The sequence below is a fragment of the Giraffa tippelskirchi genome, chromosome 2, assembly GCF_054371585.1.
Source record: "Giraffa tippelskirchi isolate mGirTip1 chromosome 2, T2T-mGirTip1v1.2.pri, whole genome shotgun sequence".
Lineage (NCBI taxonomy): Eukaryota > Metazoa > Chordata > Mammalia > Artiodactyla > Giraffidae > Giraffa > Giraffa tippelskirchi.
In genome coordinates this window covers 132,555,476-132,579,240 of record NC_137276.1, presented here as the reverse complement: position 1 = coordinate 132,579,240, position 23,765 = coordinate 132,555,476, and the positions used below count along the sequence as shown (strand labels likewise).

At 34.5% G+C, this 23,765-nt stretch overlaps 1 long non-coding RNA gene across 1 annotated transcript in view; it reads left to right on the top strand.

Annotated features, from left to right (window-relative positions):
- Positions 1-23,765, top strand: part of LOC145539221 (uncharacterized) — a 212,748-nt gene that overhangs the window by 157,353 nt on the left and 31,630 nt on the right. The window contains exons 2-3 of the long non-coding RNA XR_014077642.1: positions 2,379-2,495; positions 3,519-3,595. This is a non-coding gene — a long non-coding RNA (uncharacterized LOC145539221). The remainder of the gene's footprint in view (positions 1-2,378; positions 2,496-3,518; positions 3,596-23,765) is intronic.

Genomic DNA, 23,765 nt, shown 5'->3' with positions numbered 1-23,765 from the left:
ATGTCTAGTCCAAAGAACAGACTTATAATAAATTAGGGTAAGGAAAAGAGAAGTAGGACTGTTTTAGGGGCACTTGGCATATATCACATGAAATCCTGAAAATAAAAGGCAGTTTGCAAAATAAGTTACAAGAACCTGATAGAAACTGTTACCTGCACACAGAGACCATGAATACTTTTGTGTATTTTCATAGATCTCTATAATTAACATCAATCATGTTTTACTGAGTTTAAATTTATGAAGTAATAAAATTGGAAAACTAAAAAATCAATCCATTAAATAAACCATGGATTGGAAGGCAAATTAAAAATTGTAGTGATGACCTGTTTATAGTTTCAGACTTAGCTGCCCAAATCCTTTTGTCTATATTCTAATTTAAATCTGTTTACTTAAATTGAATAGTCTTCAATTCTGAGTGTGTATTAGAACCACACAGGGAACATAAAAAAAGTCTGTTTTTCAGCTTATACAAAGCAACTAAATCAGAATCTATGGATGGGCCCTGAGTATCTGGCATGTTAAGTGTTATCTCCCCTACCAGGTAACTGTCTGCAGCTAGGTCTGAGAATCATTATCTAAACTCCAAGTTTAAGAAATGCTAATTTATTTTAATTTTGTAAAATTTAACTCAGGCAATGATTTAGAAACATAGGCTAATATCTTGAAAATAGTATTAAAATAGTAAATGCTTTATAAAATCATCAGTATCAAAGATACAATAATTATTCAGTCCTGAAGTTGAAGTATTTGTCAGTCATGTCTGACTCTGCAAATCAATGGACTGTAGCCCACTAGGCACCTCTATCCATGGAATTCTCCAGGCAAGAAAAATGGAGTGGGTTTGCCATTCCATTCTGGAACTATAAAAAGATAAATTGTCAAATTTCTTTTTACCTAATTTAAAAAATCAGAGCAGGATTATTTATTTTGAAAAGATCTAGTAAGAGTCTGTTAAGGTTAACCAATAACCTCAGATATGCAGATGACACCACCCTTATGGCAGAAAGCAAAAGAACTAAAGAGCCTCTTGATGAAAGTGAGAGAGTGAAAAAGTTGGCATAAAACTCAATGTTTAGAAAACTAAGATCATGGCATCCAGCCCCATCAGTTCATGGCAAATAGATGGGGAAAGAATGGAAGCAGTGAGAGAATTTATTATTTTGGGCTCCAAAATCACTGCAGATGGTGACTGAGCCATGAAATTAAAAGACGCTTGCTCCCTGGAAGGAAAGCTATGATCAAACTAGACAGCATATTAAAAAGCAGAAACATTATTTTGCTAACAAAGGTTCATCTAGTCAAACATCTCGTCTTCTGTGGTTTTTCCAGTAGTCATGTATGGATGTGAGAGTTGGACTATAAAGAAAGCTGAGTGCCAAAGAATTAATGCTTTTGAACTGTAGCGTTGGAGAAGAGTCCTGAGAGTCCCTTGGACTGCAAGGAGATCCAACCAGTCTATCCTAAAGGAAATCAGTCCTGAATATTCATTGGAAGGACTGATGCTGAAGCTGAAACTTCAATACTTTGGTTACCTAATGCGAAAAACTGACTCACTAGAAAAGACCCCGATGCTAGGAAAGATTGAAGGCAGGCAGAGAAGGGGACAACAGAGGATGAGATGGTTGGATGGCATCACTGACTCAATGGACATGAGTTTGAGTAAGCTCTGGGAGTTGGTGATGGACAGGGAAGCCTGATGTGGTGCAGTCCATGGGGTTGCTGAGTCGGACACGACTAGTGACTGAACCGAACTGAAGGTTAATGATAAAGAGAGCGTGAGAGAGAGAAAGTGAAAGAAAATATGAACCTTCAATGTGAATAATTATTTAGGAAAATGCTGAGGAAAAGAAATCATGAATTTAAAAAGTTGTCAGCATGTTCAAGTTCTCAACTCTTCGTGGTTGCATGAAAAATATGCTTGCTTTTTGTTTTAGATATTTTGTCTTTAAATATTTTCTGCACTAAGCACAATGCATCTATAAATAGTTGTTTTTAGATCAGCTACTATTATACTTTTTGTTTAGTTTCAAAAATTTTTATTAAAAATGTGTGTAAGATTTTAAATCATAGGAAAGCATATGCCACTCTCTTAAAGGTATGCAGAACACAAGAGAATGAAACAAGAAAGAGTTTCCATAAAATATCTTTGCTTGCTAGTCAGATTTTCTTTCCTAGACTGAGGTAAATCTTCAGAGCAGCAGCCATAGAACATATTTGCAGCTTTGGAACACTGGTTTACATTGTGAAGTTTCAAGCACTAACAGTAAAATATAAACTATAGTTTCTGTGGTTCAGCACTGAAACTGTTTTATATGTGATTTATACTCGGGAAAAGAGCAAACAGCAATAATTGCATTGCTGATGTATTTAATTTACAGGTTGGGTGGCTCCAGAAGTATGTTTCAAAGTGTTCAGTCTTATTAACCATGAAGTATAAACTGCAGGATTCTCATCTGTAGGTGAAACAAGCAGATGCTGCAGCTTTGATTTCACAGGTAAGAAAATGACTTTTATTATTTTTGGTTTGGCAGCTTGCACTCTTTTATGTCTGTATATGTGTGTGTGTGTGTGTGTATATATATATATATATATACACACACACACACACGATATTTTTCAGTCAAATATATATGACTGTGAATACACAGCATTATTATTACAAACACAAGCCATTTTTTTTCATGGAGTAAACAGTTTTAACATCAGGTATTACCTTCTATGTTCTCTAAAAAAAAAATCTAGGGACTCTTTTATTCACTCACAAAGACCTCAGGCTGCCTCAATCAGTAGGTGATTGTCACACAGGTTATCAACTAGATACCTTTCCTGTATTGAATTAGACATGACTCTGGGGGAGATTAATATTGCAGAGAGAGATGTAGAGTGGTATTCAACTTGACCACTAATAATAAGGAATCCTCAAACTCTTTTTGGCCAAAGCTCTCATATGAAGACAACAGGAGTGATCCTCTACAATGAAGCTATGGGCAGAGTTACACCTTCACTGGCACACCTGTTAGTCATATACCAAACAAAGATTTTCCAGAGTAAATGGAAGTGCTTTATTGATGTGATCACAATAATACATACTTTTCTAAACACATAGACTCACCGTAATTTATCTAAATATCTGCTTTGATTTTTTTTAATTTTTCACTCAAATTGCCACTGAATAAACAGATTTGATTGCATATTAATACTTGCCTTATTTTTAGAGGGACTTCGAACAGTAAGATTGTCATGTTAAGGTTTTAATTCTATGAATCTATGATTCTTTTTTCAGAATGTTTGACTTCATATACTTATCCACTATGAAAGTGACAAATCATTTCATTCCACCCTTGAAGATTAAATTGTATTATATATTAAAATATTAAATTTAACTAATAAAAATTACATCTTTCATTTTTTCTTTAATTTACTTGTTACTGAGTACCCTCTATGTTCCCAGGACCATTATAGGCTCTGGGGCTTCAAAAGTAAACAGACTTAAAAATCTGTCCTCATGTTGATTACAGAGAAATAGAGCGAGAGAAATGGTGGAACAATATCCCTGAGAAAGGAAGAGTGGATGAAATGTACTTCACAATTAGAGGTATGAACCCTGAATGGTGGTCTGTGTATAGAGGAGAAGAACGTTAAGACATATAATCACAGATGAAGGACATAGCAGTGGGAGCTTGTAGAATCTGTCTTCTTATAGCTATAGTTCATTGTTTAATAAGAATTGAGATCATCATGTGAGAGTGAAGATTAATAGGAGATATAGTGGAATTAAAGTACTATATATGAAAGTGTTGTCTTAGAGAATGGGAGAATATGGTTTTGTTTGGCAGCAGCATTAAAGATTATTTAATTTGGTGATTTTTCAAAGAATATAAAGTAAGACTAGCAAGCTTGACTGTAGTTTTTCTAGTTATATTTAACATAGAATATAGTTTACCCTTGAACAACATGAGGGTTATAGGTGCTGACCATTCACACAAACAAAAATCCAAGTATGATTTATAGTCAGCCCTCTCTATATGCAAATCCTTCATATGTGAGTTTCTGCAGATTCCCAACTGTGGATCATGCAGTATTATAATATTTACTATTGAAAAAATCTACATATAAGTCAACCCAGCAGTTCAAATAGGCCTGGAGAACACAGAAGTTTGCAGTTTGTTTATGGGAGTATAATGATGTAAAAGGAAGGTAAGTAGAGATCATGATTCATCCTGAGAATTATGATAGGAAAGTAAAGAAGAAAGAAGGGTGAGGGATGGTGTAGCATCAAAGGCAGTTAAAAAGTTAGGACATGAGAAAAAAAAAATTTTTTTTCCAATGAGTTGGAAAAAAGAACTGGTGATTGGAAAAATATTTAAAATTGCAATTATAAAAGTGCTTTGTATGATGGTAATGACTAACAAAATAGCTACAGAGGATGGTAAACAAAATTATTGCAGGAGAGAAGATCAAGCAAATGAGTGAAATAGGGGTCATCTTTCTGTTTGTTATAATCTCCCATGTTAGTACAAGAGATCCAGAGAGGGAGGGTTCCATGGAGGAACAGGTGATGACAAGGGGAGACAAAACATAGTTACTTTGGGGGAGGAGGCAAGATGACAAAAAAAGACATGATCACTCCTTCTTATGAAATTACCAAAATCACAACTAACTGCTAAACAGTCACCTACCAGCAAATTCTAGTCCCTACTAAAAAAAGATACCTTACATCCAAGACAAAGAAGAAGCCATGGCCACACAACAGGAAGGACACAACTATGATAAAAATCCCATAACTGCCAGGTGGGTGTCTCCCAAACTGGAGAGCAATTGTACCACAGAATTTCTCTCCCAGGAGAGAGAGTTGTGACCCCTATGTCAGGCTCCCCAGCCTGGGGGCCAGGCAATGGGAGAAGGAGCCCCCCAAGGAGTCTGGCTTTGAAGGCCAATGGGGTTTGACCACAGGAATTCCACAGACTGGGAGAAATGGAATGCAACTCGTGGAGGGTGCACACAGGGTGTCCTGCACACTAGGATCCAGGGAAAAAAAACGCTGTGACCTTGTAAGAGAATGGGCCAGACTTACCAGCTAGTGTTGGAAGGTGTCCTGCTAATTTTGGAAGGTGGCTATGGCTCACTGATGGTGGCAGATCCGGCGAGGGCTCATTGGCATGAGCTCTCTAAGAGGTATCACCTCAGACCAGTCAGGTCAGAGGGGCCATCATCAATAAATCTATAAACAATAAATGCTGGAGAGGATGTGGAGAAAAGGGAACTTTCCTACACTGTTGGTGGGAATGTAAACTGGTATAGCTACTATAGAGAACAGTATAGGGGTTCCTTAAGAAACAAAAAAATAGACCTACCTTATGATCCAGCAATCAAACTCCTGGGCATATATCCAGGAAAAAACATAATTTGAAAATATATATGCACCCCAATGTTCATTGCAGCACTCTTTACAATAGCCAGGATAGGGAAGTAACATATATGTCCATTAACAGAGGAACAGACAAAGATGTGGTACATATATACAGTGATATATTAGCCAGAAAGAACAATAAAATAATGCCATTTGCAGCAACATGGATGGACCTAGAGATTATTCTATTAAGTGAAGTAAGTCAGAAAGAGATATAAAATATGATATCACATATATGTGGGCTCTAAAAAAGGGGTACAAAACAGAAATAGTTACAGATGTAAAAAATTAAGCAGAAAGTAAAAGTGTTAGTTGCTCAGTTGTGTTCAATTCTTTGAGACCCCATGGTTCATATCTCTGTCCATGGAATTCTCCAGGCAAGAATATTGGAGTGGGTAGCCATTCCTTTCTCCAGGGGATCTTCCCACCCAAGGATCGAACCCAGGTCTCCTGCATTGCAGACAGATTCTTTATTGTCTGTGCCATCAGGGAAGCCCTAACTTAAGCAGGGGAGGGATAAATTGGAAAATTGAGATTGACATATACACACTATTATATGTAAAATAGATAACTAATAAGGACCTACCATATAGCACAGGGAGTGTTACTGAATACTCCATAATGGTCTATATAAGAAAAGAATGTAAAATGGAGTAGATAATTGTGTGTGTGTGTGTGTGTGTGTGTATATATATAAACTGATTTACTTTGCTATATACTTGAAATCAACAAAACATTGTAAATTGATTATTCTCCAATAAAAATTAAAAAAATGAAATTATAACACTAACACCATGCAGAAAAATTAACTCAAAATGGATTAAAGACCTAAATGTAAGACTGGATACTATAAAAGTTAGAGGAAAATATAGTCAGAACATTCTTTGACATAAATTGTAGCAATATCTTTTTTTGATCTGTCTCCTAAAGTAATGGAAATAAAAGCAAACATAAACAAATGGGATCTAATTATATTCAAAAGCTTTTGTACAGAAAAGGAAATTGGAAATCATAAACAAAATAAAAAGCAGCCCACAGAATGGGAGAAAATATTTGCAAATAATGTGACCAATAAGGGATTAGTCTCCAACATTTACAAACAGCTCATGTAACTCAATATCAAAAAATTAAAAATGGTTAAAAGATCTAAGTAGAAATTTCTCCAAAGAATAAATCTAAATAGACATATCTCCTTACATCAGTCGGAAGCCATCATCAAAAAATGTACAAACGGTAAATGCTGGAGAAGGTATGAAGAAAAGGAAACCCTCCTATCCTGTTGGTGATAATGTAAATTGGTACATCCACTATGAAGAATAGCATGGAGACTATGTAGGTTCCTTAAGAAACTAAAAATAGAGCTATCATATGATCCAGCAATCCCACTCCTGGACATATATCATCTAGAGGTGAACGTGATTTGAAAGGATACATATACTCCAGTGTTCACTGAAGCACTGTTTACAATTGTTAAGTCAAGGAAGCACCCTAAGTGTCCATTGACAGTTAAATGGATAAAGAAGGTGTGGTATTTATATGCAATGGAATATTACTCAGCCATTAAAAAGAAGAAAATAATGCCATTTGCACCAACATGAATGGACCTGGAGATTATTATTCTAAGTGAAGTAGGTCAGATAGAAAAATACATATTATTTGATATCATTTATACAAAGCATCTAAATTTTAAAAATGGTAGAAACTTACTTAGAAAATAGAAACAGACTTAGATAATGAATTTATGGTTACCAGGGTAACGGCTGAGGTGAGGGACAGATTAGGAGTTTGGGACTGACATGTACACACTACTGTATTTAAAACAGATAATCAAAAAGGACCTATTGTATAGCACATGGAATTCTCCTCAGTATTCTAAAGGAAAACGAAAAAGAATTTGAACAAGAATAGATACATGAATGTGTATGACTGAATATACACATTCAGTGATTCAGTGAATAACTGAATCACTCTTCTGTATGCCTGAAACTAATATAATATTGTTAATCAACTAGATTCCAATATAAAATTTAAAAAAAATTAAGGTTACCTTGATTAAATTTTAAGAAAGGGAAAGGAAAATGGCCTAGAAATAGCCATGAAGAACAAGGAGGGCAACTGTTCCATTTTTAGAAATTAATTGCTTCAGGGGAGTAAGAAAGAAGAGTTATCCTTTAAGGGAGCTGTAAGAGAAGTAACATTATCAGAAGTGAGCAAGATGTCAGATGGCAGAAATAGGTAGAGAATGTCATAGAAGAGTGGAAGATGTCTCTCTTTTTTAAACCTATGATTGACTGTGTTCCATAGGGCACAATGAAACAGTTTCAGGTATATGTTTTAATTTGATTTTGCTTATGAATTTTATCAGATATTCCAGTTTATTGCTATAAATTTCCCTGTTATTTTATAAAGCTGTTTATATATTAACCACCTACATGTGTTTCAAATATGTTTCTAGTTTTTCCTTGAACATTTATGATATTGCTAAATTCCATGAAGTACAGTTTATTTGTAATTTTAATGGTCATCAAACATGTTTATTTCACAAATATTCTCATTTGAAAGCCCATGTCCATTGCATACATTTATCTTACCTCAGGTTTGTGGAAATAGGTATATACAAAATAGTCATTTATAATTTTGGAAATCTGGTATATAAGAGAGGAATCAAAGATTAAAACTGACTTTTCCCACATACGTAAGTAAATGTTTTAAAGTAATTTTTAAATAACTTACCTGTTCTTTAGACTGTGATGTGTACTCAGAATAACAACCTTTTCAAAATATTTATTCTGTTTAATCAATCTGCGCATCCACATATCGGTTCTGCATTGTTCATGCATTATTGAATATTAAAATTTATGGACATATAAAATAATTGCACATATTACATTAATAACCAGTATACTGCTTTGAGCCTTTTTAGGGTTCATATTTTTTCATGTAAAAATATACACATTCCTATACAGACTGGATGTCTGAAAAGGCAAACATCAAGGCACTAACAGTGATTATCTCTGGATGTTAGAATAAGATTTTTGTTTTATTTTATTTTTGCTAATTTTTTTTTCATTTTCCTGCAATTTTATGAGATAATATATTTATCCTTTAAAATACCACAAACACAGGTATATACTAACAACCATTTAAAGAGGCTTTGAAAAGAGAGAGAATAACCTTTCTTCAGCTTCTCTGTGCCTCAGACAATCATGCTTGTTTCAGTTTATGAAACTCAACATGTTTCATTTTGGACAATTTCATTTTGACATTTTCAGTGCATCTTGTCTCCCATAAATATACTTTGTATAGCTAAATCCTGTTCATTTTTCAGATCTCAGCTTAAATGTTTATAACTGTTATTTTATAGAAGTTTTCTGTCCCTAACCCCACTCCAGTTTTGCATAGTGTGTACTTTTCCGTGTTACTCCTGTGTAAAATGGTCATCAGTTAACCAAAGTCTTCCTTTTTGATTGTCAGTTCCACTGGGTAAGAGAGTGTATTTGTCTAGATGCTTGGATACTTAATAGAGAGGCAAATCTGAGACAAGCAAAATGGTATTTTGAATAAATGAATGAAAAAATGGCTAGCAAAGGGCACAGTTTTACCTTTTCTCTGTCTCATTAGGATATAAGCTTGACTGAGTAACTTAGCTTCTCTTGAATTTCCTCACCTGAAAAAAATATTGAAGGGAGCAATCTGTTTTATTTATTTAAAGTAAATACAAAGGCATGTATGTAAGTCACTTATTCTCTGCATATAAAATGAACATCCAATTGATGATTATGCTATCATTATTTTAAAAACTTTTCAGGAATACATTGTTAAAAAAAAAAAAAATGACCAACCACTGCAATGGAAACTACAATAGAGAATCTCTGAAATAATGACCACCCATTGTTCTTGCCTGGAGAATCCCAGGGATGGTGGAGCCTGGTGGGCTGCCGTCTGTGGGGTCACACAGAGTCGGACACGACTGGAGCGACTTAGCAGCATTAAGGTGGGAGGATGGTGTATATTAGTGTTTAAAAAAATCACATTAAATCCTGAAGAAATCAATAGAAGTGGCCAAGATGGCAGAGTTTGAAAACCTTGAAATCACCTTCCTCCATGGGCACACCAAAATTACAGGTGAATTTCATACAATTTTAAAGAAGAGTTAACAACTATACTTTTCAAACTAAAGAGTGCTTTTAACACATTCTATGAGGCCAGTATCACCCTGATATGAAAACAGATATACCACCACAAAAAAAAGAAAATTACAGGCCAATATCACTGATGAACATAGATGCAAAAATCCTCAACAAAATGTTAGCAAATCAAATTCAATAATGCATTAAAATGATTATATATTATGATCAAGTGGGACTTACACCAAGGATGCAAGAATGCTTCAATATCTGCAAATCAATGTGAAACACCCCATTAACAAATTGAGAGCAAAAATGATATGATTCTCTCAATAGATGCAGAAAAATCTTTTGATACATTTTAACATTCATTTATGATAAGAACTCTCAACATGGTGGATATCGAGGAATTTACCTCAACATAATAAAGGCCATATATGACAAATATGCATCCAACATCATAACTCAATCATGAAAAGTTGAAAGCATTGCCTCTAAGGTCAAAAAGAAGTCAAGGATGTTCTCTTGCCACTTTTATTAAACATAGTATTGGAAGTCCTAGCCAGAGCAATGAGAAAAGAAAGAGAAATAAAAGGAATCCAAATTAGAAAATAAATAAAACTGTCTCTGCTTTTAGGTGACATTATACTATTAAAATTTATTAGGATAAATAATTTAGTAAGATAAAAAATTGATAAACATAAATATATTACATTTTTATAAACTAATATTGACCTACTAAAATAAATTTTTTAATTGTATTTATAATTTCATTAATAGAATGAAATATCTTAAAAAACTATTTAAATATCTAAATTTAAACAAGAAGGTAAAGCTCTATTCTCTGAAAAATGTGAGATACTGTTGAAAGAAATTGAGAATGACAGAAATAAATGGAAAATAAATGCACATAGATTGAAATAATTAATAATGTTAAAGATGACCATAGTAACTTATAGACTCAATGTATCCATTTCAAAATACCAATGGTATCTTTCATAGAACTAGAAAAAATAATTCTAAAGTTTGTAAAGAATCACAAAGCCCTCAAATAGCCAAAACAATATTGAGAAAGGACAAAGGTGGAGGTATTATGCTCTCTGATACCAAACTATATATACTACATTCTATGATAATCAAAACATTATGGTACTGTCACAAAAACAGACACATAGATCAATGGAACAGAATAGAAAGCCCAGAAATAAGCCTATACTTATAGGGTAGATTAACATAAGAGGTGAACCATAAAGAAGGCTGAGTGCTGAAAAATTGATGCTTTTGAATTGTGGTGCTGGAGAAGACTCCTGAGAGTCCCTTGGACAGCAAGGAGATCAAACCAGTGAATCTTAAAGGAAATCAGCCCTGAACATTCACTGGAAGGACTGATGCTGAAGCTCTGATCAATACTTTGGCCACCTGATGTGAAGAGCCAACTCATTGGAAAATACTCTGGTGCTGGGAAAGATTGAGGGCAGGAGGATAAGGCGGTGACAGAGGATGAGGTGGTTGGATGGCATCACTGACTCAATGGATATGAGTTTGTGCAAACTCTGGGAGACAGTGAGGGACAGGGAAGCCTGGCATGCTGCAGTCCATGGAGTTGCAAAGAGTTGGACATGACTTAGCATCTGAATAACAAATAGTCACAGAATACCTTATAATTTCAATTATGTAGAATCTAAAAAACAAAGCATAAAAACAAACATAACAAAACAAGACTCACAGATACAGAAAACAAAACAGATTGCTTCCAGAGGAGAAAGTGGTGGCAAGGTAAAGGAAATAGATAAGGGAGATTGAGAGGTATAAACTTCCAATATCAAATAAGTCAGGGGTTTTAATGCACAGCATAGGGAAATATTCAATAATATTGTAACAACTCTTCATGGTGATAGATGATAGTTAGACCTTTTGTGGTTATGATTTTGTAGTATATAAAAGTATCAAATCACTGTCATATAACTGAAATTTATATAATATTGTATGTATAATATACTTCAATAGAAACAAACAAAAGGAAATGAATTAAAGCTTAAACATAAGGCCTGAAAACATAAAAGGACTTGCTGAATAGCATAGGGAACTCTGATCAATATTCTGTAATGACCTAAATGGGAAAAGAACTTGAAAGAGAAAAATGTATAACAGAATCACTTTGCTATACACCTGAGACTAACACATTATAAATTAACTATACTCCTATATAAAATAAAACTTAAAGAAAACATAGGCAGTAAGCTTCTTGACATGGGTCTCAGTAATACTTTTTTGGATTTGTCTCCTCTGACAAGGGAAACAAAAGTTAAAAAACTAATGGGAGTAGATCAAACTAAGAAGCTTTTGCACAGGGAACAAAACTATCTAAAACAAAACCCAAAAAGGTAACCTACTGAATGGGAGGAAATATTTGAACACAACATACCTGATATTCACAATATACAAAGAACTCATACAACTCTTCATCAAAAAAAGAAAAATAATTAAATGTGGGCAGAGGATGTGAATATATATTTTTTCCCAAATAGACATAAGAATGGCCAACAGACAAAAAAGATGCTTAACATTACTAATTGTCAGGGAATTAAAACCAAAAGTGAGATGCTACTTCATACCTTTCAGAGTGGCTATCATCAAAAAGACAAGTAACAGGTGTTGGTGAGGATGTAGAGAAAAGGGAACCTTTGTGCACTGTGGGATTATAAATTGGTGCCTCCGGTATGGAACACTGCATGGTGGTTCCTCACAAAATGAGAACGGCCATATGATACAGCAGTTTCCCATCTGAGGATCTATGTGAAAGAAACTAAAACACTCACGTGAAAAGATACACACACCCCTGTGTTAACTGGAGCATTATTGACAGTAGCCAGGGTATGAAAGCAACTTGTGTCCATCGATAGATGAATTAGTAAAGATGATGTGTGTGTGCATACACACATACGTACAATGGAATATTGTATATATTCAACCATGAAATGAAAAAAAATGTGCCATTTGTGACAACGTGGATAGATCTAGATGTCTTATATTAGTGAAATAAGTCAGAGAAAAACAAATAGTGTATGATCTTACTTACATGTGGAAAATTAAAAGCAAAGGAAACAAAAGAAAATGAAAAGAGACTCACAGATACAGAGAACACACAGATGATTGCCAAAGGGGAGGAGAGTAGGGATGGTGAAATAGTAAAGGGAATTCAGAAGTGCAAATCTCCAGTTATAAAATAAATAAACCAGAGCAATGTAACATGACATAAATAATATAGTCAGTAATACTGTGATAACTTTGAATGGGGACAGATGATTACCAGGTTTATTGTGGCGATCATTTCTTAGTGTATGGAAATGTCAAATCACTATGTAGTACACATAAAACTAACATAATATTGTATGTCAACTATATTTCTACTTAAAAAAATATGAATTAATGTCTCAGCATAATGATTTAACTTTCTGCAACAGTGTTTAACAACCTAAAGGTGAAATAAGTGTATTTTTAATGGGGGTTGACAAATGGTGGAATGTTAGTATGCCACAAACTACTGCAGCTGAAGGTCAGGTGGGGGGGTGTCTTTGGTAGAATTGAGTAGTTTATACTGGAGAGAAAAGTAACAAGATCAAAGATTCAGTCAGTCACTCAGTCCTGTCTGACTCTGCGATGCCATGGACTGCAGCACGCCAGACATCCCTGTCCATCACCAACTCCTGGAGCTTACTCAAACTCATGTCCATCGAGTCAGTGATGCCATCCAACCATCTCATCCTCTGTCATCCCCTTCTCCTCTCGCCTTCAATCTTTCCCAGCATCAGGATCTTTTCCGATGAGTCGGTTCTTTGCATCAAGTGGCCAACATATTGGAGTTTCAGCTTCAGCATCAGTCTTTTCAGTGAATATTCGGGACCGATTTCCTTTTGGATGGACTGGTTGGATCTCCTTGCTGTCCAAGGGACTCTCAAGAGGCTTCTCACAGTTCAAAAGCATCAATTCTTTGATGCTTGCTTCTTGGAAGAAAAGCTATGACCAACCTAGACAGCATTACTTGCCAACAAAAGTCCGTCTAGTCAAAGCTATGGTTTTTCCAGTAGTCATGTATGGATGTGAGAGTTGGACTATAAAGACAAATATTGAAGACATGCAAAAACAGAAAGAGGCTGAAGCAGTATCAGAGAATGTGAAGCCTTCTAATTGTATCCATAGATAATTATAAACTGCATTATTGCATAGGTTTTCATTAAGATTTTATCTGAGGAAAAAAAAAGAATAGCAGGATAGAAAGCAAAAAAAGAAAAATCTTACGAAATGTTATTATTAATAGAGTTTATGTTGTTTCCAAATTCAGACTTTGAAAGGTGATTTTTATCACATAAATTTCATGAGTCTAATTAATTTCAGTTAACCAATGACTTCTTGTCACTCTGCCTCCCCCTCCACCCCAATCACTCATTTTAATAAAGTAACTGAAGGAAAGTAGCTAAATTGTGGCCATGATGCAGGTTCTGTTTAAAATAAACAACAAAAACATCAGGGTGATTTGGTATTTTTTTTTATAACTTTCCATTACAACTTCTCATTGTATTTTAGATATACTTTGCCAAGTCACATTTTTTTAATACAAATAACATTTTAACTTGTAACTAGGTCTTGGTAATAAGAGAGTCATTTTTACAATCACTTTTGTAAAGTGATAGGTTGATCAAAGTTTTCTTTAATATAAAAACTTCTCAAATTTAGGGGTTTCCCTGGTGGTTCAGACAGTCAAGATTCTGCCTATAATGCGGAGACTCAGATTTGATCCCTGGGTTGGGAAGATCCTCTGGAGAAAGAAGTGGCAACCCACTCCAGTATTCTTGCCTGGAAAATTTCACAGAGGAGCCTGGTAAGCTCAGTCACGGTCCATGGGATTGCAAAGAGTTGGACACAACTGAATGACTAACACTTAAACTTCTCAAATTTAAAGCTTGAGCAGTTGAGATATATCCACCAAGCATTTTTATTTCGGTGTGATATCTATAATTACTTTTGTTACTTCAATTATCATAGGAATTATGAACTATGATTTATAACTTTTTGTGAGATTATTAGATAAGATGTATATTCAAGTAATGTTCTATTACTTCGAACATATAGATTTATGATATGATAAAATTATTTGGGTTATCATTAAATGTAATTAGCTGAAGTTAGCAATTTAAAAAATTTGCTCTCACGTAAAAGAAGCAAATGTTAATATATTGACAAGCTATTTTTCCAAAATTAAGAGTTCCTCTCAGTACTTGCCTTGGTAAAGATAACCATGTAAAATCTAAACAGATCTAATTGCTTAGTTTTTGACAGAAACAGTCATGGTATACTGGCAGACTTAACTGAATTATAAGCATTAAAAAGGAGAAAAAAACCCACTGTAGTATTGACAGCCCTCAGTTTTTGCATGTTTTCTCAAAATGAAAGTTTTTTAAACATAGAAAAAGGCATTTGAAAGTTATCCTTCAGTGGGATACTTTTATGTTAAAATATATATGTGTTTGGTATGTATGTACAATCATGGGGTTATAAAAGGTTAGCAGTAGAAAGGGCCTAAGAGATTATCTAATCCAATTCTGTGCTTTAACAGAGAATAAATAGATATCAAGAAACAAAAATGGAATGACTTTCAAATATCAGATTCTGTCTTACCATATTATTTTTCCATTTCTATAACTCTCTTTTCTTTTCATCCCTCCATACTCCTACCTTTTAGTCCTATGTTCTTTATTTCTTCAAATAGTGGGGAACACCTTTTTTCATTGAGTACCGTTAGGATAAACAAAGATGAATAAGACACAGTAAATATTTCTACATATGTCTGCCAAATATTTGGCAGCGTTTGTCAAGATTATAGATGCAAACCAGCAGTTTCTGACTCATCAGTATATCACTTGTAAGAATACCAATATATTCTATCAATCTAATCACTGCAATGTCTACACAATAATAATTAAAGTTTGTTGTTGTTGAGTAAAGACTAGTGTGGCAGACTAAAAAGACCACAGATTCTTTAACAGTCCTCCTATTAAGAAGTAAGAAATTTATTCCTTTCTCCTTGAATCCATCATGACCTGTGACCTATCCAGTAGAAACTGGTGGAAATGATATTGTGTTAGTTTGGAAGTATACCTATCAAAACGGACTGGAAGCATCCACTTTGGTATCATGAGGCTTTGAGCTGTTTTGTAAGAGGGCCAGTTACCATACGTGAGGTACCATATGCAGAAGCCCTGAAACAACTCTATAGAGGGACCCACTGAGCGCATTTCTCCAAGTATCTTTACCAAGAGACCAGACATGTCAGAACACCCATTTTGTATCATCCAGCCCAGTCTGGCATCAGCTATGTCTTTCTTAACAGAAGACCTCACTTTATACAATATGGACCAGAAAAATCACCTACCTGTATCCTGTGCATGTTCATTATCCACAAAATGGTGAGATACAATAAAATCATTGGCATTTTAGCCAGTTTTTGACTTTTAGGAGAGTTTTTCATGCAGCAGTAGATAACTGGAGAAATTGGAAACAAGGTGACTACAATGAAATAAGCAATTATACACAGAATGAGTCTGTTCTTATTGTTCAGTATGGTATGATCTGTGAGATAAATGCGGACAATGAGCTACAAAACATTAATATATACCTGTTAAGACATCAACCTATGTAGCCATATACTACACCTATAATGTTAAAGGGATACTGTATCTGAAATGGTGCCCCCTCCTCAAACTGGTATCAGTGCTTGACTTTGTGTGGAGAAAACAAGGAAATAAGTAACTTATAATATTAGACCATTTGCTGTGCTGTATTATGCATTCAGTAAAAGTCAACTGGAAGGAAAAGAGAAAGAGAACAAAGATGATAATAGTATGGTTTTGATTTTGCTTAGTCTTATACTTCTTAGTCTTATACTGCTTAGTCTTGGTGTCTAGTGTCCTATAAGAATTTTAGAATTTGTCTTTAGGGTCCTTTATGGAATATTAGAGTGATCACATAGTATTAGTGACTTAGCAAAATATTTCATGAGCTGCTAATGGAATCTAAGGCTAAATTCCTTGCTGAGCAGATCTGGCCGTAAAAGAGATGTACAAATTCAGAACATCAGGTTTGCATTTCTAATCATGCTCCATACCCCATACAGCATGTATAATGAAAGATGATTACACAGTAACTGGTAACACAGCTGGGAAGTGTTCTCTGAATAAGATTTTTGTTCTCTTCTTATTTCAAAACAGCCTTTATTTCCATGACATCTTGCATAGAGCAGATGGTCTCAAAAGTTAAATTTGACCATGAATACCACATTAGCTGTCATGTAACTAGGGAAAGACAATTATAAACAAGAACTTCTTTTTAAAATGTTTCATTTATTTTACTGTTATATGTGTATGTTTGTATTTGGTGAAGAAAGTATTTAGCAAATATGGTTTATTTCTGTTTTATAACTCAATATTGCCTTATTTTATTTATGACCATTCAAATTCAAACAAGGATGCATCTCAAGAGTTATTAATATGCAATAGGGTACTGCAATCATATCACTAGCACAGAAAAAGAAAAGAAAAAGTTTTTCTTATTGTTTTCCAACTAGAGAGTCAATATAAGCAGATGTTCCATTTTTGACTTGCCAAGGAAATTAGCACTTTTTCAAGGAGGTATATACAGAGTTGAAATATCCTCCAGTCATTGAAAAAATAATTCTCAGCATGGCAGTGAGCTGTGAAGAGGCAAACATTTTGAAATGGGATGACCACCTAATACATTTTTTTTTTGCATTAAGTCTACAGAATTTATGCCAGCCTTCTCTTTAGTAGTTTTCTGTTCTGGTGTTCATCCATTGACCTTATTTTCAGGGTTGGGGGGTGATCATTTCAAAGAGATGAGAATATAGGAAGAAAACAAGAATCACAGTAAAAAAAAAAAAAAAAGGAACAAGTGGGAAAGATTTAGAAAATTTCAAAATAAAGCAAACAGAGAAAACTTTAGGAATAATCATATAGTAGATCTAACGATCCAAAAATATTCTTTTGCCTAGATGGTTAGTATATGATTACACAAGTTTCTCTACTGCCATCTTTACTTTAACCCACTGTTCCTTCTATAGCTTGCGTTTTATCAGTACTGGGGAGTAGTGTAATATAGGAGTAACAACTCTGAATCTGAAGCAAGACTCCTGGCTGCCAAGCTTTACAACTTCCTATCTGAGTATCCTTTGACATGTTATTTCATCTCTTTATCTTGAAGCTTTGGATCTTTTAAAGTAGAACAATAATAATATCTTCATTATTGAAAGCATGAAAGGATTAGAAGAGTTGATACTTGCAAAGAATATAGAACTGTAAGTAAGCACTTACATGTTGTTAACCACTGTCTTCATTCATTAATCAGAGATAAAGATATCCACTGCTGCCATTTCTATATATGCCTTGTCTAGTTGTGTGCAGTTACTCAAATGACTCTTCATGAAGAAAAAAAAAAATTGTTAGCCTTCCAGGTAGCACCTCCATATAATGCAATATCCTGTCAAATACTTCCATGTAACCATATATCTAGCTTTGGCTAACATTACACTGGTTAATATTTAAAATGTACTGTTTTCATGAAAGAGCTGTACCATGACAATCACTTACATTTTAAATTAGTTATGAAATACTATTCACTTATTGATTGATTGATTGAATCACTATATCGATATTAAACATCCACCACATTCCAGAAATTATTCTGTGCTCTGTGGTGACAGACATACCTAAATGGCCCTAGCTTGATGGCTCTCATTATCTGCCAGAGGAAACAGATCATAAAGCTAAACAAACATATAATACACTGTGGTAAGTGTTCTTCTTGTCTTATGACCTAAGTAATATAGGAGTAGAGAAGAGGGAACATTTAAATCCACAGTAGAAGAGAGGGGAGCAGTACAGTGTGGTCGACACATTACAGACACAAGGACTTTCAAGACTTAAGTGGAAAACCACATGTGAATAAGACACAGGGACATGCTGTGGTAGGAAATATGAGTAGCAGAGAGTCTGATAGTAAAGTGCCTGAGATCTATGATAAAGAATTTCACTGCTATTTTTAAGTAAAGGAGAAGTTCAAAAATTGCCAAAGATATTAATAGAATCTGTGGTTAAAATGTGGCTAAAATTCTTTTTTTTTCAATTCTTTGAATTTATGTTTCTTAATGATTATGTTATTGATAATGCTGCAAATTAAAATAATACCTGTGTTCTAGTTATTTTGACAGAACCACTTGTTAACTTGTGTTCTACAGGTTAAAATCTGTTTTAAAAGGTATTAAACATTTACTGCAACATGGAATGCATACATGCACATATAAGGAATGATACAGCCTCTTTCAGTTCAGTTCAGTCGCTCAGTCATGTCCGACTCTTTGCGACCCCATGAACCACAGCATGCCAGGCCTCCCTGTCCATCACCAACTCCCGGTCTCGGGAATTCTCTGAACTATGGATGCCCTAAGACATTAGCAAGGAAGAAGAGTGAAGCTTGAGAATTCATCTTTCTTCTGGAAATAATAGTGCCACAACTGTAATACCACATTACCTCTTAAACTGGAGTCATACCTGTTCACCTTGATATTCATTTTTAAAACAATAGAGTAAAAATATAACTGTTTTCATGAAAAAGATATACTGAAATATAGCAAAACAAAATCATATTCTACTCCAAAATTTTATTTCGAAGTCATAAATCATGTAGCATAGTTCAGTTCTGTATCTTTGACCTTGTGCAGTGTTAAAATCCAGGCTAAGTCTGCCTCTGAAATGGAGTCATGCTCCATGAGTTTCCCTAGTGTTTATACTTCCTTTTGCATCATGCGGAGAAGCTGTGTAAGAGGTATGTTGGCATTCTCTATGCTATTTTTGAAACATTTATGTAAGTTTACAGTTAGTTCAAAGGAAAATTTTAAAGCATTAATAACAAAAAAATGTAAACATTCATTCAAACATTATTTCTGTTTAACTCTAAAATAGACGGTCATTTTCTGAAAATTTCTAGTATCTTTCAAACAATACTCAGGAACAAGATAACTAAAAATAATGAGAGCAATGACATTAACAATAAATTAAACATTTACTACTTATTTACATATTTATTTTATCTTTTAATACTGTCTACTTTGTAAAGCTACTGTTACTACATTTATCACATTCAATGATGTTAATTATTGGTCTGGCCAAAAAATTCATTTGGGCTTTTCCGTTATAGGAAAATCCAAATGAACTTTTTGGACAAACCAATATATGAAAATTAGATTATAAATGAGTCAAAAAAATCTTAATATAGCATAAAATGATCTCTTAGATGTTAAATATTTGCACCTATAACACATATATTAAAATCTATATGTAAAGAGTTAATTAAATTAAATGCATATAATTTCCCATGGGAAATACAGATTTAACATTAAAATGCTAGATAATATAATACAAATACAATGTAATATTGTTTGATAAGTGAAATATTTGAAATGTGACACTAATTTAAGCATTCAGAAATATAGATCAAAATAAAACCTTAAAATCTCATGCTATTCTAAAAATTATCTCAATAATAATATAGAACAAAAAGATCACAGAATTCAGTGTCTCCCATCTGATAAAATTGCTCACATGAAATAATTAACTAGAAAGCAACCGCTAATACTTGACAGAGATTTTATCATTTTCTTTAGCTAATCATCTGGCTCATCATAAAATGACATCAGTTGTTGAAGAGACCTTTTGACATTGGCCAGGCCCCATTTATTTATCTTTTGACATCACCATAGATTCTGAATGTAGAGTTCCAAAGAACAGCAAGGAGAGATATGAAAGCCTTCCATAGCTATCAATGCAAAGAAACAGAGGAAAATATTAGAATGGGAAAGACTAGAGATCTCTTTAAGAAAATTAGAGATACGAAAGGAAAATTTCATGCAAAGATGGGCTCAATAAAGGACAGAAATGCTATGGACCTAACAGAAGCAGAAGATATTCTGAAGAGGTGGCAAGAATACACAGAAGATCTATACAAAAAAGATCTTCATGACCCAGACAATCACAATGGTGTGATCACTCACCTAGAGCCAGACATGCTGGAATGTGAAGTCAAGTGGGCCTTAGGAAGCATCACTATGAACAAAGGTAGTGGAGGTGATGGAATTCCCGTTGAGCTATTTCAAATCCTAAAAGATGATGCCGTGAAAGTGCTGCACTCGATATGCCAGCAACTTTGGAAAACTCAGCAGTGGCCACAGGACTGGAAAAGGTCAGTTTTCATTCCAATCCCAAAGAAAGGCAATGCCAAAGAAGGCCCAAACTACCACACAATTGCACTCATCTCACATGCTAGTAAAGTACTGCTCAAAATTCTCCAAGCCGGGCATCAGCAACATGTGAACCGTGAACTTTCAGATGTTCAAGCTGGTTTTAGAAAAGGCAGAGGAACCAGAGAGCAAATTGCTAACATCCGCTGGATCATCAAAAAAGCAAGAGAGTTCCAGAAAAACGTCTATTTCTGCTTTATTGACTATGCCAAAGCCTTTGACTGTGTGGGTCCCAATAAACTGTGGAAAATTCTAAAAGAGATAGGAATACCAGACCACCTGACCTGCCTCTTGAGAAACCTGTATGCAGGTCAGGAAGCAACAGTTAGAACTGGACATGGAACAACAGACTGGTTCCAAATAGGAAAAGGAGTACGTCAAGGCTGTATATTGTCACCCTGCTTATTTAACTTATATGCAGAATACATCATAAGAAACGCTGGGCTGGAAGAAGCATAAACTGGAATCAAGATTGCCAGGAGAAATATCAATAACCTCATATAGGCAGATGACACTACCCTTATGGCAGAAAGTGAAGAAGAACTAAAGAGCCTCTTGATGAAAGTGAAAGAAGAGAGTGAAAATTGGCTTAAAGCTCAACATTCAGAAAACTAAGATCATGGCATCCAGTCCCATCACTTCATGGCAAACAGATGGGAAAACAGTGGAAACAGTGGCTGATTTTATTTTGGGGGGCTCTGAAATCACTGCAGATGGTGATTGTAGCCATGAAGTTAAAAGACGCTTACTCCTTGGAAGGGAAATTATGACCAACCTAGATAGCATATTAAAAAGCAGAGACTTTACTTTGCCAACAAAGGTCCATCTAGTCAAGGTTGTGTTTTTTCCAGTGGTCATGTATGGATGTGAGAGTTGGACTTATTATAAAGAAAGCTGAGCACCGAAGAATTGATGCTTTTGAACTGTGGTGTTGGAGAAGACTCTTGAGAGTCCCTTGGACTGCAAGGAGATCCAACCAGTCCATCCTAAGGGAGATCAATCCTGGGTGTTCATTGAAAGCACTGAAGTTGAAGCTGAAAACTTTGGCCACCTTTTGCGAAGAGCTGACTCATTGGTAAAGAAAGACCCTGATGCTGGGAAAGATTGGGGGCAGGAGGAGAAGTGGACGACAGAGGATGAGATGGTTGGGTGCCATCACCGACTCAATGGACATGAGTTTGGGTGAACTCCGGGAGTTGGTGATGGACAGGGAGGCCTGGCGTGCTGCGGTTCATGGGATTGCAAAGAGTCGGACACGACTGAGCGACTGACATGAACTGATGTGAACCAAACCATAGACTCAGATGTACGTAACCAAATTGAAATGAAAATAATCAAATCACTGAGGATATTGCAACTATAAAATATCTTGGGGAATTTACACACTTCTTAAAAATGTAGACAAGATCACTTGATTTCTTTGTGTTTGTCACTTATAGTCAATAAAATTGGGAATTAAATTTGTATTTGAATAGTTTAGGTACTAACTAACTTGTGAACAGCTTCAGTAAAGTCTGAAGAATCAAGAAAACAACTTATGATGATATTTAGGTCAATTCTAGTTTTCCTTGCTCTCTATGAGAGATAAATATTGAAAATGTACTCTATTTTGGAAGCTAGTATTAAGAAATATACAAAGTCTCATACTTGATAGAGATTTTATTCTTCTCATTTTCTAATCATATATTGTTTCAGATAAAATTTAAACAATGCTTTTCTTTGTTGTAGAATAGCAAATTTATTTTTTTAATCCTTGAAAATGTATTTTCAGTTATTAATACATTCTTCTGTATCATACCTTCAGAGAAGAGCAGCAGTCATTGAGGCTTAGTTTGATTTGGTTTTCTTTCATAAGTGAAAGGTATAAAGAATACTTTACAGCATAGCTATAAAGTGTGCCAATATGATTAAAGTAGCAGTTGTTTTTGCTATAAATAGTATTCTCTAGCAGCTCAGGAGTTCTGCAAATGACATTTACCCTACTAGAGTAATAAAGACAATAATCATGTGCTGGAAAATTTACATCACATAAGAAAAATGGTAAATTCTAAATTAAGTTAGTGTTGAAACTTTCTACTTTCTTTTTTTTTTCCATTAAAAAATGTACTTGATATAGCAGAGGTTGCTGTCTAAGAGATTAGTATTCAAAAAATGTCTCTGTGCTTACTTAGCTGCCTCAGCACTTTAGTACTAAAGTTAAAAATAAGAAGTAATAAAAACCAAATGAGATTGTTCAGTAGGTACAGCTGGTCACTATTACAGAATCACAGTGTGAGCAGTATTGTTCACAAAGTATTTCTGGGTCAGCTTTGGATGTTTTTCTTACAAGTATCCCCACTACTGAATATCAAATAACATGCTGATTCTATAAATCAGTCAGGTTTAAGATTACAGATATCAGTGTTAGCAATGTTTCCGTATTATTGAAAAGATCCTAAGATCCTAACATTCTAGATCTTAAGATCTAGTTATCCAGAATAGAAGGGAAAAACAAGAAAAAAGGTCATTAGGGGCTTCAGAATATTTGATTACTTGTTGATGGTAAGTTTTATTTCTACAGTGAAGAAAATTGCATCTATAATGCTGATTCCACCTACACCAAGATAAGAATTACATTTAATTGGAAGTCATTGCCTCTGAAATTATTTCTAACCTTAGTTCAACAGTTTCATACAGTCTACTTGATGGAGGGTATGTCTTAGTTGCTTGATTAGACTACATTACATAGATACACCTTGGAAGTGACTGAACACTTAACTCTCTGGTGTTTAAATTGTTTTGCAGAATAACGGACTATAAATAAATATAGCTATTCTTATGCTATAAAAGAAAACTATCAAACTGAGCACATTTTTCTGCACAG